This window comes from Arachis duranensis, chromosome 4, assembly GCF_000817695.3.
Source record: "Arachis duranensis cultivar V14167 chromosome 4, aradu.V14167.gnm2.J7QH, whole genome shotgun sequence".
Taxonomy (NCBI): Eukaryota; Viridiplantae; Streptophyta; class Magnoliopsida; order Fabales; family Fabaceae; genus Arachis; species Arachis duranensis.
Genome location: NC_029775.3, coordinates 98,786,572 through 98,803,609, shown reverse-complemented (window position 1 = coordinate 98,803,609; position 17,038 = coordinate 98,786,572). Strand labels below are relative to the sequence as shown.

Sequence of the window (17,038 nt, the reverse complement as noted above, 5' to 3'; positions counted from 1 at the left end):
CAATGCATTCAGAATATTCATTCCATAGTAAAATTAAGAAGCTTTCTTACCAACCTGAAGTTGAAAAAAATCTAAGTAAGAAGCAAAAGATGACTCTATACTTGATATATGCTTCCAATATTGTTTTATCTAAGTTCACGAAGATAAGAAAAAGAGAAAAAGCAATAGGAAAAGTTCATACCGAGTACTCAATACTGGTGGTTCATTGCATGAAGGCACTGGACAATTCTAACTATCACGCCTGGTCTCATCAACCGCAAATTGCTTCTTTCCGTACCTTAACACAGCTTTAAGAATAGAAGCTGCAATAAAAATATAATAGTGGAAGCATGAAGACAATTTAGATGCCAAATGTTTGCAAAAAACCATAGAATATTATAATGAACAATGCAGATTTAGCATAATAGATGTAGTGGATTCCTACTGCAAGATGGTTTTCTGAGCATTCAGTGCATATGATTGGAGTTTAGATGACATGAAGTCTCATTTCCTTTAGTAACAAAAGGGTTTAAAAGTAGCACAGATGGCATGAGGGATATTTTGAAAATTATTACAGATTTTTCTATGATACTTTTTATTTTAATTCCCTGCTAATTGCTAAATAACACCTCCAAACATAAGTTTTCAAAATAGTTAAAATATTTCTGGTGATAAATATGTAAAACCTATATGTATTTTCACTTAAAAAAGAAAAAAACACATTCATGGCATCTATTTTCAATTTTACCAACAAAAAGTCTTCTCCTTAGTATTTGAATTTGTGCTTTGCAATTCATATAGCAATTCACTCAGCACCGGGATTTGAAATTGCGTTGGAAACACAGGACCAAAGCAAAACTTTAAAACATGATAGCACTCAAGTGTGAAGAAAATAGAAACATGCTGATAAACATTTAGGTAAGAAATTCTACTTCGAAACAACATTGATTTAGATTTTTTCCCTGATTATATAAGGTGGGAGGAGGGGGAAAAAACACAAGTTGAAGCTCAACGGAATTCCTAACAATAATAAAGGATGAAGATAGCATAGATGAATGAAGCAAACAGAGCATATATAAATATATATAAATTGATAAATGTTGTTTTTCAAGCACTTTCTCAGGAACCAAACAACATGAAGGTAAGAAAATGAACCTCATGAATGTGGATTTCTTAGGATCAGAGGCACAGCCAAGAAATAGCAAGATGTCCAGGGCCAAGAAGGAAAATGTTTACCTGATGGGTTCACATATAGCTTTGGCAACTGGAATTCCAAGAACTGGTGCAGCTCTTCAACTGGGGGTTTACTGCAAGAATCAATGTAAAATCAGCATCAACATGAAATCCATGATATCACAGCTTTATGTATTACTAAAATTCAGTACATTCAGAACATTCCCATAGCGAAAATTTAGATTCAATGCATTCAAAAATTCTATTTTCATAGTAAAATTCAGAACATTCCCAATCTTCATTCAAAATCAAAGTATTCAGAAAATCCAATTCATAGTAAATCAGAAAATCCAATTCATAGTAAATCAGAAAATCAGAAGCTTCTTACCAAGCAATACGCAGAGGAGGCGGAAGGGGATTATCGCTGCATGCAGTGTTGTCTGAGCTTGCGAAGAGGAGGAGGCGAGACAGGGGAAGAGGAGGAAGAAGGAGAGGGGTTTCTCGAACGTGACTGCGACGCAGAGCTGAGACAGGAGGAGGAGAGCAACTCGCCGACGCCTGTGGAGGAGAGCAACTCGCCGACGCCTGTGGAGGAGAGCACCTCGCCGACGCCTGTGGAGGAGAGCAACTCGCCGACGCCTGTGGAGGAGAGCACCGCGCCGTCGCCGACAGAGACCTGCTCTCGTACGCGAACGAGACCTGCTGCCGTTCGTGTCGTGCCGTCTGGGTCGAGACCTACTGCCGTTCGTGTCGCGCCGTCTGGGTCGAGACCTGCTGCCGTTCGTCTCGCGCCGTCTGGGTCGAGACCTGCTGCCCTTCGTGTCGCGCCGTGAGTTAGAGCTTCTCCCTTTTCTTCGAAGGTTGGGTGGCTGTGAGGAACTAAGCACCGGACATATGACTTGTTGTCTAGTAGCTTTTCTTTTTTTACTAAGTTATTTGATTGGGAAATAATTATTTGGAGGGAATATGATTAAATGTTTCCCACTAAAATTTTTAGCTACTAATGATTTTAGGCAACTTTTTATAAAAGTTATTTATTCAATTTTTTTTTATAACCCTTATAAAATGTTGTATTTTTATTTAAAAATGTTGTCTTTAATGTTTTATATTGTAATATTTTTTAAGTGTTGCTTTAAATATCAAAGACAACCTGTTGCTTTAGATATCAAAGACAACTCTTTTTATGGGTGGCCAAAAATTTTGTTATCTTTGCCTTACTCAAAGGCAACTCGTTAAAAATGTTGTCTTTGCCTATCTAAAGCAACTTTTGTTAAATGTTGCTTCGAATAAGGGTTACCTTAGGCCAAAAATGTTGTAGTGCTAGAATGTTATTTGATGATTGATGATTTTTTTATTGCTTGTTAGAGATTAGGCTATAAACCCAGATTCTCACTTAGGATAATATAGAAATAGTGAGTTGTTTAGTCGATTCTCATTCTATACATTATCTTTTCATGTAGGATATGATTTTGGTGAAAACTTGATTAGTTTGTTGTCTCCAAAATTTAGGATTATCCCAAATCTTTAGAGAGATTTAAAATTTTTGGTAGTAGTACTGTCTAAAAACTTTTAAGATAGGAAGAATTCAAAATCCAAAACCAAATAACTTATCCTATCTAATAACTTTTTCTAGTATCATCTCCTAATTAATAATAAATTTAATATTGTTATTAAATTCTTAAGAAAAAAAACTTTTATTATTTAAATGTTATTAACTATATTTTTATTAATTCTATTTTTAATTTTTATCTATTTTATATTATAGATCAAACAACTTATATATCTTATTTTTAATAGATTTTTGAATTTTGAAAAAAAATTAAAATTTGTGAAGTCAATTAGTATTCAACAATATTAACGTAAATTATTGTGTAAATATTTAAATTTATGTTAATTTATTATAAATTTATTTTCTTTAACTTGTTTAAATGATTATAGAATTTTATTTGACAATAATAAATATTTTTAGTGATGTAAAAAAAATATTATAAGTCAGAATTTGTTTGAGTGTCAATAAATATACTACTTTTTCTTCACTTATCATTTATTAGTTTAAATGTAACCCATTTATCAAAATTAGATTTTTTATTATTTTTATTACTTATCTGAAAGGTTATGTACAAAATATTTTCACGTTTTGTACAAATTTAAAGTTATCAAGGGATAGAATTCAGAATATCTAAATGGTCTAGTGACAGATTTAGAAAATTGGGTTGAAATGTGAACGAAGTTGTTTTTTGACATAGAAGACATGACCTAAAAGAGATATTTGGATAAGGTTAAGCCGATATTGAAATTGGATGTCTGTAAAAATATTTAGTGTTCAAGTTAAGAGACCTAGGTAAAAGACGCATTATAGACTAGTTGAAAGAATGAAGCAAAACTGCATGGGGTATGAGGCATTGAAAGTAAAGGCTTTAGTATGACCAGCTACAAGATTTTTTTTAAGTATCTTGTTATGTTTTACTGCTTGTTTGAATTTTCGTATTATGTTGTGTGGTTTAAATATGATACACGAAGACTAATAACTTAAGACACAAAGAAATGAATAATATTATCTGTTATATGAATTTATCTTTTAAAATTATATAAGCTCACGATGATATTATAACTGTGTTGTATCTTTACTTAGTTTGCTTGAATGTATGGATTGATTGAACTTACTTATGCTGGAACTATCATATATCCCTATAGAAAGAAAATATAGATAAAATCTACTAGGATAAGTGAGGTTGAATTAGTATCTTCTTAGGAGACACGAATTTTGAGAATATCTCAAGCTGTGATTATCTGATTGACTTAGTTTAAGATTCGTTGTAAAGCTAATTCAATTCTCTATAAATTTGTCTCTAATAGCTATTTCCAAATTTCAAACGTAGAAAATATTATAGGACTCACAAAGTGACGATTCAGATTGAAGATTTTAGCTAAATGCCTCTTAACATAATCTGCACATACCTAAGAGCTATTTGATCCTTCCTTTCTCATTCTATTCCCTTTTTCTATACAAAACATTCTAGTATACACAAAGTCTAGCTATGGAACAAGTCTCTCTTTACTAACAAACCACATATATTTGCATCAAAAACCTATCGAAACTTCACTCGAGGTAGGGGATTTTATGCTAATTTTTATGTCATATGTTAAATGTTTTTGGGATATAGATGTTAGTATTACATGTCATGATATAATGTCTCTTTCCTTCATATACATTGTGCATTATAATAACAATCTTATGTGCATTAAAGAAATGAGGGAATGATCCTTCGATAAGGGAAGGTGACCCCTAAAGACAAGATAATCGAGATGATCCTTCGGTAAGGGAAGGAGATCGAATTGAGATGATCCTTCGGTAAGGGAAAGTGATCGGCAAACTTTTGGGAACCTTCGGTAAGGGAAGGGGACTCCCATCAATTTTATATAATAAGATATCTTTGTTGATATAACTCTTTTCTTGTGTATGTCTAAATAACCTTGATTGTAAATTGAACTAAGGGAATGATCCTTCGGTAAGGGAAGGTGACTCCCAAAAACAAGATATCGATATGATCCTTCGGTAAGGGAAGGTGATCGCCAAAACGTTTGGGATAAGAACCTTCGGTAAGGGAAGGGGACTCCCACCTTTTATACAAGTTTGAGCTCAATACCTTCCATAAAAGCTACGAGAAAAAAAGTAATGAAAAGTACAATGAAAAGTATGATCATGATTGTTCTTCTTTTATCCTTTTTAATTTATGATTATGATTGCATTTAAAGATCCTTCCTTTATCCAAAATTCCTTTGTATGATGTATGACATTGTTTAAGATCTTTATTTTATTCAGATCTATTCTGTTTGACTTATCTATGGTGATGTTACTATTTTCTCTTATTTATTATTTGTTTTTCCTTGCTTTATGGCCTATGAGGACATCATACCAAATTTTATGAGTTTATATTTATATGTTTATGCTATAGGCATTTTGTATGCATCACACATGTCATAACATAAGTAAATGAGAAGCATCTAAAAGTCACACCACTCCAACTAACAAGGATTTTTGAAAATAATAATTAACAACATTGCATTATCACTGTTTTTATTTTAAAACTCGGAGTGGCTGGAGATGGATACGATGACACCATATAGATAAACTACTGAGAAACTTTTGTTTCTCACCCCTCTCTCTCTGTACCATCTTTAGGAAGGATGCAGCACAAAGCAATATACTGCTCAGTTGAGGTGAAAAGACAAGTGCACTATTAGAAGCGAACTATCAAGAATGTAGATACGAAACATTAAGCGTTTATCTTAAGAGGGAAGAATATGCGATTGTTTTAGCCATCGTTATACAAATTAAGAGAATTAGGATTTCCTATGTGTCTTGTTTTATTTTTATTGAGTGATTGCATGTAACTATGATGTTTCTTGTTATGATTATTTGGCATGAGTAAAGCTTGTCATTGTTGTGCCTTCATAGTTTAGCACGCCCATTTTTCTATGTTAAAATTTCTAGATCTATTTATATATTTCAACTAGTAACTATTCTAATAAAAACTAGTTATTTAATATTTTTACACATATAAATTATTTTATATTTGTTTTAAAAAGAAAAATTTCACAAGGTTTTTGAATATCAGTTACTAAATATAATTCAAATAAAGCTTAACTCAGTTTAAGAGCATTAGGGTGCTACAAATAGCATGTTTCTCTATTGGGAGTGTGGTTAGTGTCCAAGTTTCATTGAATTCTAGTGCATCTAACTCAGCTTTGAATACATCCCTCAAACCGGAATGTGCTATGGCCTCATCATAGTGCTTAGGTTCATGCAACTCTGAGATTGCTAGGGAGAAAGTTTTGTGTGTGGATGATAGCTGTGAGTAAGAGACATGGTTTGAGATATTATATTTGTTAGATGATTGGTGCGGTGGTGTAGTGCTAGTATGCATGAAAAGATAATCATTTAAGTGTGAAGGTCTCCTTCTCTCCCTATTAGATCTTCTAAAGTAAGGTATAAGTGATGAACCTAGATTTCTAATGGGCAATATAGTGGATGATGCATGAGGTTGTGTTGCACTATGATTTATACATGTATGACTCTAATGCAATGTTCCTTTCATGGTTTGGTGTATTTATGATAATGTCTTGATTAAATGATGCATGATCTGGTGGTGTTGTATTATTATTGGTATATATATTTACGGGAACATGTGTGAACATCATGGATCGAAACATAAATGCTCTAGCAACTTGTAATTTGTATTGATACTTGCATTCCACTATACTATTTTGTTGGGGTATGGAGGTTCTACACATGATGTTTGATGTATGATTCCTTTAGACACATAGTAACTATTTATTTGGAATTCCTTGTCATTATCCGTTCTTATTATCTTGACATCTACTTCAAATTGAATTTTAACTAATTGAACAAATTCTGGGATAATTGTAGTAGTTTTTTATTTTAATTTCATAAAGTATATCCAAGTGTGTCTACTACAATCATCTACCACTGTTAAGAGGTACTTGTGCCCTTCAATTGATGGTGTGGCCATTGGCCTCATATGTCTAAATGAATCATACCAAAGTATTCATTTGAATGTGATAAGCAAAGAGGGGAAAGAAGGCATTTTTACCTTACATATTGGCACACATCACAAGGTTTGGACAATTCAACTTTATTCATTGAATCAATGGATGGATACAATTATTGCATTATATACAATCTATTAGGTGGGACATGCCCCAACCTGAAACGCCACAATTCTGCTACTAAAATTTTAGTCATATCTTTGTTTATTTGTTTGTCATTCTATGATGAATTAATGCAATGCGAGTGATGCTTTTGTGCTTTATTGCTTTTTACAGTGTATAGTCTATTTTGTAGTTCAGTTTTACCAATTGTCATTTGTGTTTGATAATCTTGAATCTCACATCCAAATTTGTTAATCACAAACTGACAGTCTAGGTATTTAATTATGTGAGAGACAAAAATTAAATTGTAAGCATATGAAGGAAAATACAGTACATTGGTTAGACATAATGATTCTGAAAATATAACTGTACCCGCAATATGTGAGGTTAAGGTGTAGTTATTGGGTAGTTTAACTCAAATGGGTTTAATTTGTTTATATGTGTGAACTTGATTTAAGTTGTGTGTGATATGAATGGTAGCCCATGTGTCAATGATCCAGGGATCTCCTTGACATCTCTCAATGGTCATGATTATGTCATTACCTTGAGCAAAGTTGATAACTTGATTGACACTATGAATTGGTTGAGCTCTATTTTGTGTAAGAGTGTGAGCAAAGCCTTCTTTTGCTCTGTAGTAAACTCAACATTTGAACATTCACCATCCTCTTCATAAAAAGATAGTGGTGGAAACCTATGCTTTCTATAGCAAGTATCGACTAGGTGACCAGTTTTACCACAATAGGAGTACAATTTGTCCGAATTCTTGCCACTTCCATGGCTTCTCCCCCAGTTTTGCCCCATGCACGGCCTCTACCTCTTGCTGGCAATGCTTGAAAGTAGCCGAAACTTGTTCTGTCAACAACACTCATCAGGGTCTTGGTATCATTCACGAAAACTTCAGGATTCAGCAATTGCCTTTCTTGTTGAAGCATAAGAGAAAACACTTTCTCAATTTTTGGAAGATCACTCATCAACATTATCTGCAACCTCACTCTTCCATACTGTTCGTTAAGTCCTCGCAAAAATATTGCAACATACGTGTCTTTCTTGTATCTTCTCACATTTCCAAGTCCACACCTACAATCTTCAGCACATGCACAAGCTTTATTGATCTCAAATTCTCTGATTCCTCTCAAATTTCTTTCAATTTTGTGAAGTACACTGCGACACTCATATCATATTGTTTGATTGTAAAAAGTTCTTTCTCCAATTCAGCAATTCTAAACACATAACCTTGATAAAATCTATGTTTTAAATCATTCCACAGTTTTAGTGTATTTTTATTCCACAGCACACTTTGAACTATTTCTTGATTAAGAGATAGTTTAATCCACGAGACTATGAAAGTATTGCATCGATCCCACGCCTGAAGCGCGGGTCGTTCTTTTCAAGTTTGATTACAGGTCTATCAATAAAACAAACTTTGTTCTTGGATTTCAATGCAGACCACATAAATTTAGGCCAAGAGTGATAGTTTTAATGATCTAGTACTTTTGAAATAAGCGGAACGCCAGGGCTTTTCTTGGGATGGAGATAGTACGGACTCAGCGGATCTATCTGAGGGTTCGCTCGAGAAGCTGCATTCTGCAGTGTATTGATTTGCGCCACTAGTTACGACAATCTGTTAAGATCGACGTTGCCAAAATTCTGGTTCACACCACTAGACGAGTTCATTGTCTCTAAGTTCATCACCTGAGGATTCAATGCTGATCTGATTTTTTGACAATTTTTCTTCTGGAATCAAAATGCATCTCTCAATCACAAATTTTAGTGACTCTTGAAACTTTCACGCTTACCGCACTATAAAAAATGTTAGTGATTTGGTTCAAGAGTGAGATGAAGTGGGGAGAAGAGTAGAGTTTGTGAGAGAGCATTCTCTTAAATTTATATGGTGACAAACTATAAAAAAAGAATTGTACACAATTCGTGTTTATTTATACTACCACTTATTCTACCCGAAATAGATATTTGTCTAACAAACTAAGCTAACCAACTAACAAATTAATTATTCTTTCTAACTGACTTTGATGTGATTATGTTACAGTGCTGCTACTTCCATTTTACTCTATGCACTTGCAGCATACAGGTCATGTAGCTATGTGCTAATATGTCATCAATTTTTGAAAATTGAAATTGTTTTATAAATTATACATAATAAAAAATATTTAAAAAAAATTATACATTAACTATTTCTATATTTCTATTATATATGGTATAAATTATTCTTACAAAAATACCACTACGTAGTGTTTGAACAACTAATTTTGATATTTATAGATAATAATTACATAAAATAACATTAATGTATTATAAATATTAAGTAACAAGATTAAAACGATAATGTATTTTTGGATTAAAATATCCCGTTACAAGTACTTTATTTGTTTTTGTTTTTAAGGTAAAAGAAAATAATAAAAAAATAAAAAAAGAAAAGAACAAGAAAAAAGACAAAATGTTACGCTAATAATTCTGCAGCAGCTGATGCTAAATCAGCTTACTGAGAGAAAGCAACCGCACCATTAACAAAGTCAATATTTACATGGGCTTTTTTTTTAAATAAATAAAAATTATATTTATTTTTTTACTTTTTTTTAATTCTTTACTATTTTAAACATTTTATAATTATTTCGTAGACAGATTATGATGTAGACACTGACTGTAAAGTAAACTAAAAAACAATAACGCAGACACTGCCAGCATAATAAAAGTGTATGGTACTATAGCACAGTCGCTTGTAGCGTAATAACGGGATAATGTTATAGCCACATGCTTCCTGCAAAATTGCATGTGAATTTCTTTCTCCCAATAGCAGGATAATACTATATATATCCCATCGCCAATAGCTTTCACCTTTCATGTATTTTCTCTCTTTTCTCAAAAACACCTCCAAAATGGCTAACAAGCGTATAATAGTTGTTGTTTATCCGACTCCAACAATATCACGCAAAGATGGTGCACATTTTTTTTGTAGTACTTCTATTGTTATGCATACTTGGCAGTTACATTTGTTGACAGAGCTTGAAAGTTTGATTTTGGTCAACATTAGAATGCTTGGAATTAAGCATGTTCAAAAAATTGGTTATCGGTGCACACTACAAGAAAAATGCTAAATACCGTCAGACGTTACTGTTACTGTCAGATTGGTAATTTTGTTACTAAATATGATGGTAATTAGTGTCGTAAAACTTTCTATCATTAGCACCACATTTAGCGTCAGATATTACAGCAGAATTTTCTGGTGGCAACGTGGGTTTAGTGAAATACTGCGTATAGGCAACAATGGACGATTTACCGTCAGATTTTTTGGCTGGTAAATCCAACGGTAAAATTTGGATAAAATTCAAACACAAAATCCTTCCCCCTCACTTTTGCAAACTCTCTTTCTCTCTTCTTTCTCTCTGTCTCTCTGAAGCTGTCGTTGTTGCTATGCCTTGCAACCACTTGGAAGATGCCGCTGAACGTCGTCCTCACTATCGCTGGAGCTGTCGCCGCCGCTGCCACTATTGGTGTTTGTTCCCGTCGAAGGAAGTCAACTTGTCACCGTCACTGTCATCTCAAGTAATTTTTCTATATTTGTTTTATTTTTTCAGAGTTTTTTGCGAGTCTAGAATTTTGTTAAGTATTTTATTAAATTTCTTATTAAATTTGTTTAATGAACTGTGTGATTAGAATTTGTTATGATAATTTAGTATAATTAGAGATTAAATAATATTTGGGTAGGTTAGGTAGGGTAAAATTAAGAGTGCTTGAGTTGTTGGAAGATTATGGTTTGTTATTATATCTTTTACTTTTGGTACAAAAGTTGTTAATTTGGTGAAATTAGAATTAAGTTTTAATTAATTGTAGTGTTGAGTTATATTTATTCCTTTCAAATTAGTTTTTAAATTAATTTTACCTTGTGAATTTAATAAGTTATCTTTTTTTACTAGGACGGTGCTATTTTTTCTGGGATCAATTGGAGTTTGCATCTTTTGTAGTATGTGTAGTGATATTCCAAGTTAGTTTTCTATCTTTAAGTATAATGAAATGTTTAAGTTTTATACTGGACTTACTTTCTTAGGATAGAGTTTTAGGACGAAAGTAGGAGAACATTGCGTAGTGGTGCCTTCTTGAAATCCTTGTTTACTGAAAAATTATGGAATAATAAGGGGGGGTTTCGCACTAGAACAACTAGGATTTATTGTTTTATTGAATGTGTGTTTGTTTTTATTTGTGAAAAAGTAATAAATTTATTTGGTGGATGTCTTTGAATTAAGTAGAATTTCTACCAAAATTTTATTTAAATTGTTTGAAACATGTTTGGTTTGTGAAAAAATGATAATTGGACTTGGTTGGAGATTCTAATTATAGAAGAAACTTTGGCAAATTTTTTAAAAATTTTAATAAGTTATATTGTTGGTTGAAGGATGTGTACTAGATGTGGATGGAACATGGAGAAGTGGATGAGCAGGAAATCAATCGGTCTGCCTCGAATTCCAGTAGACCTATGGGTCGATCAACTAGAGTTTGGGTGGTTAGAGAACTAAATATGAAAGAAATAAATTGGGAGGATAACTAAGAGAGATATAATAAAATGGTGTTTGATGGAATTGGTGTTACCGATATGGAAGATGCTGAGCAAGAGCCTAGCTTGGAGGCAAAGAGATTTTATCATCTATTAGGATCTGTTGCAAAACCTTTGTTCAATGGGTGCATTCATTTGAAACTGTTTGCCTATGTTAGAATGATGAGTATTAAGTCTGAGTCAAATTATACCCAATAGTCTTTTTGATCAATGGGCCATTCATTGCAACGAATTAGTACCTGTCAGGACTACTGGCATCCTCCACAGTCACTACGAAGCAAAGAAGTTAGTTTCAAAATAAGGGTTAAATTTGGTGAAAATCGATTGTTGTTTGAATGGTTGTATGTTGTAATACAAGGCGGGTATATACCTAACTGCTTGTAGATTTTGTGATGCACTGAGGTTTCAGGTCGAGAGAGAACGTATTGGTAAATGGCGGGAAAGATAATTCCAAACTAATGGATGCAGTACTTGTCCCTAATCCCTAGACTAAAACGATTATATGTATCAATGAGTTCCACCTCTCACATGATTTGGTATAGTAACAAGAGAGATGATGGTTTTATGACCTACTGGTCATACAGAGATGCTTGGAAGTACTTTGATAAGGTCTATCCTACATTTGCCCGCAAGCCTAGAAACGTTAGATTAGCTTTGCGTTCTGACGGGTTTACACCGAACTCTAATTTTTGTAATGCGTACTCTTGTTGGCTTGTTGTGGTGACTCTTTATAGCCTACCTCTCGAAATGTGTATGAAGGACCTATAACTTATGTCATACCTGGTCCAAGCAATCCAAAAGCCAAAATAGTTGTCTTCTTGCAACCCTAGTAGATGAATTGATGGTGTTGTGGATTGATAGTGTAGAAATGCATGATATTTCAATGAACACAAGCTTCTAACTGCATGATGCACTGATTTGGACCATTAACGACTTTCCTGCATATGGGATGTAGTCGAGTTGGTACACTCAAGGCAAAATTTCCTGTCCTATTTGTATGGAGAATACAAAGGCATTTTGGTTCCTCGATGTTGATCATCCTTTTTGGCACAACAAGTAATAAAATTGAACAAGAAGAGGCACCCATATGGTTGAGTGGTTTGCATGTCAGTAGAATCCCAAAGATCGTCAATAACAGGGCAGGGTTGAGACCTCCCGGATATGGTAGGGAGTATAATTGGACGAAATAGAGTATATTTTCAGAGTTGCCTTATTGAAAAGACAACTTGGTTCGTCATTGTCTTGACATGATGCACATTGAAAAAAAATGTATTTGATAACATCATGCACATGGTAATGGATAATGAGTGTACAAAGGATAATGATAAGGCAAGGTTAGACTTGGTGGACATTTGCAGGCTGTCAGATCTGAGATTGAAGAGACTTGAGAATGGCTGGTGGGCTAAATCAAAGGCGGTATTCACTTTAACGAAGGATTAGAGACATCATGTTTGTAGATGGATTAGGAGATTGAAGCTTCCTGATAGTTACGCCTCTAACCTGGGTAGGTGCACAAATATATCATAGGTTAGGTTTGTTAGATTGAAGAGTAATGATTGTCATGTTTTTATGGAGCCATTGCTTCCTGTCGCATTCAAAGAATTTTCTACCAACATCTGAAAACCTCTCACAAAAATAAGTGAGTTCTTTGGAATTTATGTGCCACAAAATTTAGCATTAATGATCTCACAGTAATGAAGAAGGACATCCCCATCATACTTTGTAAGTTGGAGAGGATATTCCCACCAGGATTTTTTGATGTTATGAAATACTTAGCAATCCACCTACCATATGAAGCAAGAGCGTGTGGGTCAGTCCAATTTAGGTGGATGTACCCTTTTGAATAGATGATTGGGTCATTCAAGCGCATCGTGAAGAACAGATCTCGGATCAAAGGTAGCATCTATGAAGCATTCTTAGCTAAAGAAACATCCACATTTCACTCCTTCTATTCCTATCGATGAGAGGGCAGAAACCTCGTCATGTGTACCAACCCATCCAATATTTGTTTCGAAAGGAGTTGTAATGGGCGCGGGTAGAGAATATAGGTTAGAAAAAAATAAAATCGATGCCACATATCTGATGTGTTGCTTAATTTTGACCAGGTTTCACCCTACTTGAGGTGAGTTTTTTAAGTTTTTGTAAATATTGTAATTAGTAATTATGATATAACATTTTTATCTAATCAAAATTTTGGTACACTGAAATTTTATTATTTATCATATTGTATCATAGGTTATTCCAAAAAATAAATCCTGATATATCACTAAATAACTTTTCACATTAGTTCAGAAAATACGTCAGAGCACATCTAAATTAATAGGACAGAAGGTCAGGAACCTTACTAAATTGATGATCCAACTCTTTCGAAAATGGTAGTTAATACCGATGATCCAATAACCCTTTAGGTCGAATGTTATGGATGATGACATCATTGACCTTAGGATAGATGACGACACACTACTATTAGAGGTTGACGATATTCAAGAAGAAATGGGGGTCAATGGAGATGAAGAAGAAGAAGAAGATAAGTTCGATGATCAGAAAATTATCTCGGAAAAAGATGATGATGCACGAGAGGAAGAAAATGATGAATTTGAATAAGGTTCATTACAGTGCATGCTAGTCCTAGTTCTATCTTATGTATTTCTTAATTAGATTGACGTGTCACTACAAGCAGGCCATGTTTTGATTAGTTTAGCAGCATTTTATTCCTTTTGTATTTTTATTCTCTATATTTGATATTTCATATCATATATAAATTATTGTTTTTAGATAAATTAGTTTCGTAGTATTTTATTCCTTAACTATTTTTATTCATATTAATTATTAACTATTGGGGTCCATTATAAATTGATTAGAGAAAAAAAATATTTTTGCAGTTATTGCCGGATTTAACGGTAGAATTCTCCGATGGTAACAATCATCCAGGTTATTTTTTTAAAAATAAAAAATGATTTTTGTCAGATAATTTGACGGTAAATAGGCGTGAACTCTCAATGTTTGGTGCCAAAGTTACCATCGACAAAAATCCGCCGGTAACTAACTGCAGATATTCATAGCTCAAAAATTAGTTTCTGTCGCTAAATCTACCGTAAGTTACCGACGAAGTTTATACTATTGGATTTTATCCGAAAAAAATTTGACAGTATTTAGTATTTTCTTGAAGTGGCATTTTACTAGACTTCATAAGGAATATTTGGTACAAGATATGATCACATGCGAGCTATGTTCGATTGCCATGAAAATATTATGACTCAACAAGTGATGGAGCTTTGCATTGAGTTGACAGACGTTGGCGGTAGTTCTTCTTCCTCGCTTGTAGTCCCAACAGGTTGTGCAGTAGGACCTAGTTAGGTGGGAAGAACCAAACCCCCAATAAGAATTCAGTCTTGTCTCCAAATGCTCAAACTCGGAGCTGATTTGTTTTCGGAAAAGTATGAGTCAGATGAGGAGTAGGTCCAATTTGGTTCTGATAGTGACAGTGATGACGATACATAGTTTGTCCTAGAAACTTAACTATTGTCTTTTACATCCTCACGACATATATTTCCACCATCATTACCACTATCTAGCAGAGCATAAGTTCCAAGCCATTATTCGACATTGGACCTAGATGCTATGCAACTGGAGCCGATGCCTTTTGATCTGAGGGGAGAGGTAACGACTATAACATAGATGGGAGCGTAAAACTAAGGGTTGGCCATATATTCTACAGCAAAGAGTCCGTTCACCTTGCCATCAAGAACTACAATATTTATCGGAGTGTAAAGTGTTGGGTTTTTGAGTTTGATTATCTGAAGTATAGTATCATTGCTGGTGCTTATATTATGTTGTAGGTTGTCAAAGGATTATTTGGGTTGCATATCGACAGAATCTTATGTTCCGAGGGTTACCTGAAACTGGAGGTCGATCTCGGACGAGATCTTCTGTGCTGGCTGGAGCGGTTGTGTCCGACTTGTTGGACTTGGTGGTAGTGTTGATCCTTCATCTCCGGAGGGTGGGGGGTACCTGCAAGGGACTCCGATGCTTAAGTTAGCAAGGGTATTAAGCATGTATTGAATAGAGTCAGAGTATGAGTTATACCTGGGTGCTCTAGTGTATTTATAATGGTGAGATGTGACCTTCTTTGGATAAGATAAGTTAGTTATCTTATCTTATCTTATCTTTTGTCGAGGTCAGCTTATCTTCCATGGAACCGCCCTTATCTCTATAGGCTTGGGTTGCCTTTGGATCGGGGTCGTATTCCTTGAGTTGGGCCCTTCTTTGGGCTTTCCTGTCGATTTGGCCGAGTTCTTTACGAAGAAGTCGGTCCGCTTGACCTAAAGAGGTCGGTCGCTTTGCTACTGAACATCCTGGCTCGGACAGCTCGACCTAGGGTATGAACAGTGCCCCTGCTTGAGCTCGGTCTTCTTTTTTGAGGTCGAGTCCTTGACTTCGGTCCTTCTCTAGTGAAGCCGAACTCAAGCATTTTGTCGATTCCTTTGTAGAAGCTTTTTGAATGTGGAACATTTTTCTCTAAAAGCGCGTGCTTTTATATCAGCGCTTTGGGAATGTGCGAGGGTTTAACACCTTCATTAATTGGTATTAATTGCCCCGTTTTTCCTTGTGGCCTTTTATTTTGAATTTACGATCAGAAACGGTTTTCCTTCTTCGCTCCTCTTCGTAACTTCTCCCTTCGTTCTCTTGCTCTCTGTCTTTCGCCCACATTTTGCTTTTCTTGCGTTGCGGCGTCGTTCAGTGATCGGTGATTCCGTCTCTCCATCTCTAACTTTTCTGAAGCTCCCTACTCTTTTTCAGGTTGGTTCCATTTTCTTTTCGTTTTTCTTTGTCTTTAATTATCTGGTATTTTGTTGATATTTGCTTGAATGTCAAAAAAATTTGAACTTTTCTTATGATCTTGTGTTTTCTTGTCGCTGTAATGTGTTTTTTCTTCTTCGCGTATTCCTGGTGTTTCTTCTTTGTGGTTTCCCAGGGGTTTGCATGTTCTATTGTTGCTTCTGGCTGTTATTTTTGGAAAAACTGTCTCTTGCTCCTTAATTTCAAAAGATCTTTGTTGCTATACCTTTGTGGGAGATAATGATACCTATAGTTTGCTTTTTGCTTGGAGTGCATTTTCTTGACTTCCTCTTAATACTTTTTAGGGTTTTTGCTTGAGTCTGCAAGAGTTTGTGTTTTTGACGATTTTCTGCTTGGTGTTGTTGACAATGCTCTTTGATGGTAGACTGTAGAAAGATAGTGGCTTTGATGATTTTTGTGTCTCTACTTTCTTTTTTCGAAATGCTTTGTTTGTTTGAAGTCTTCTTTTCTTGTTTGAGAGATGCTAGGATGCGAGCTGTAGATTTTTCCTGAAAACCTTGCTTTGTTACTGCCTCCAAAGGATGCCCCAAGACTTTGGTTTGAGTCTTGGGGTTTTCCTTTTCTGTTTGTTCGCCTGTGTCGTATTAATAGAGTTGTTTTGTCCTTCGTCCGAGATGTTTTTAGTAATCCCAACTTCTTTTCTTATTGTAGGATTAGTTGGCCTCATGTCTTCTCGCAATAACATTGTAAAGATGTCTTCCAGAGTTCCCGAGGCAATGTCCGATTGGCTGGACTCCCTTGTCTTGATGTGTGTCTCTGTTGTGGATGTTGAATTTTGCGTAGAGCTGA

At 34.6% G+C, this 17,038-nt stretch overlaps 1 long non-coding RNA gene across 2 annotated transcripts; it reads right to left on the bottom strand.

The window, feature by feature from the left end:
- Window positions 1-598: 598 nt before the first annotated feature.
- Window positions 599-2,030, bottom strand: LOC127746788 (uncharacterized). 2 transcript variants are annotated; one of them, XR_008008560.1, is made up of 3 exons: window positions 1,754-2,030; window positions 1,541-1,699; window positions 599-1,286 (listed from the first exon to the last, which is right to left on the bottom strand). It is a non-coding gene; the product is annotated as an uncharacterized LOC127746788 (long non-coding RNA). The 2 variants fall into 2 exon arrangements; XR_008008559.1 differs by having other exon boundaries at window positions 601-1,286; window positions 1,541-1,753; window positions 1,808-2,030.
- Window positions 2,031-17,038: the final 15,008 nt, after the last annotated feature.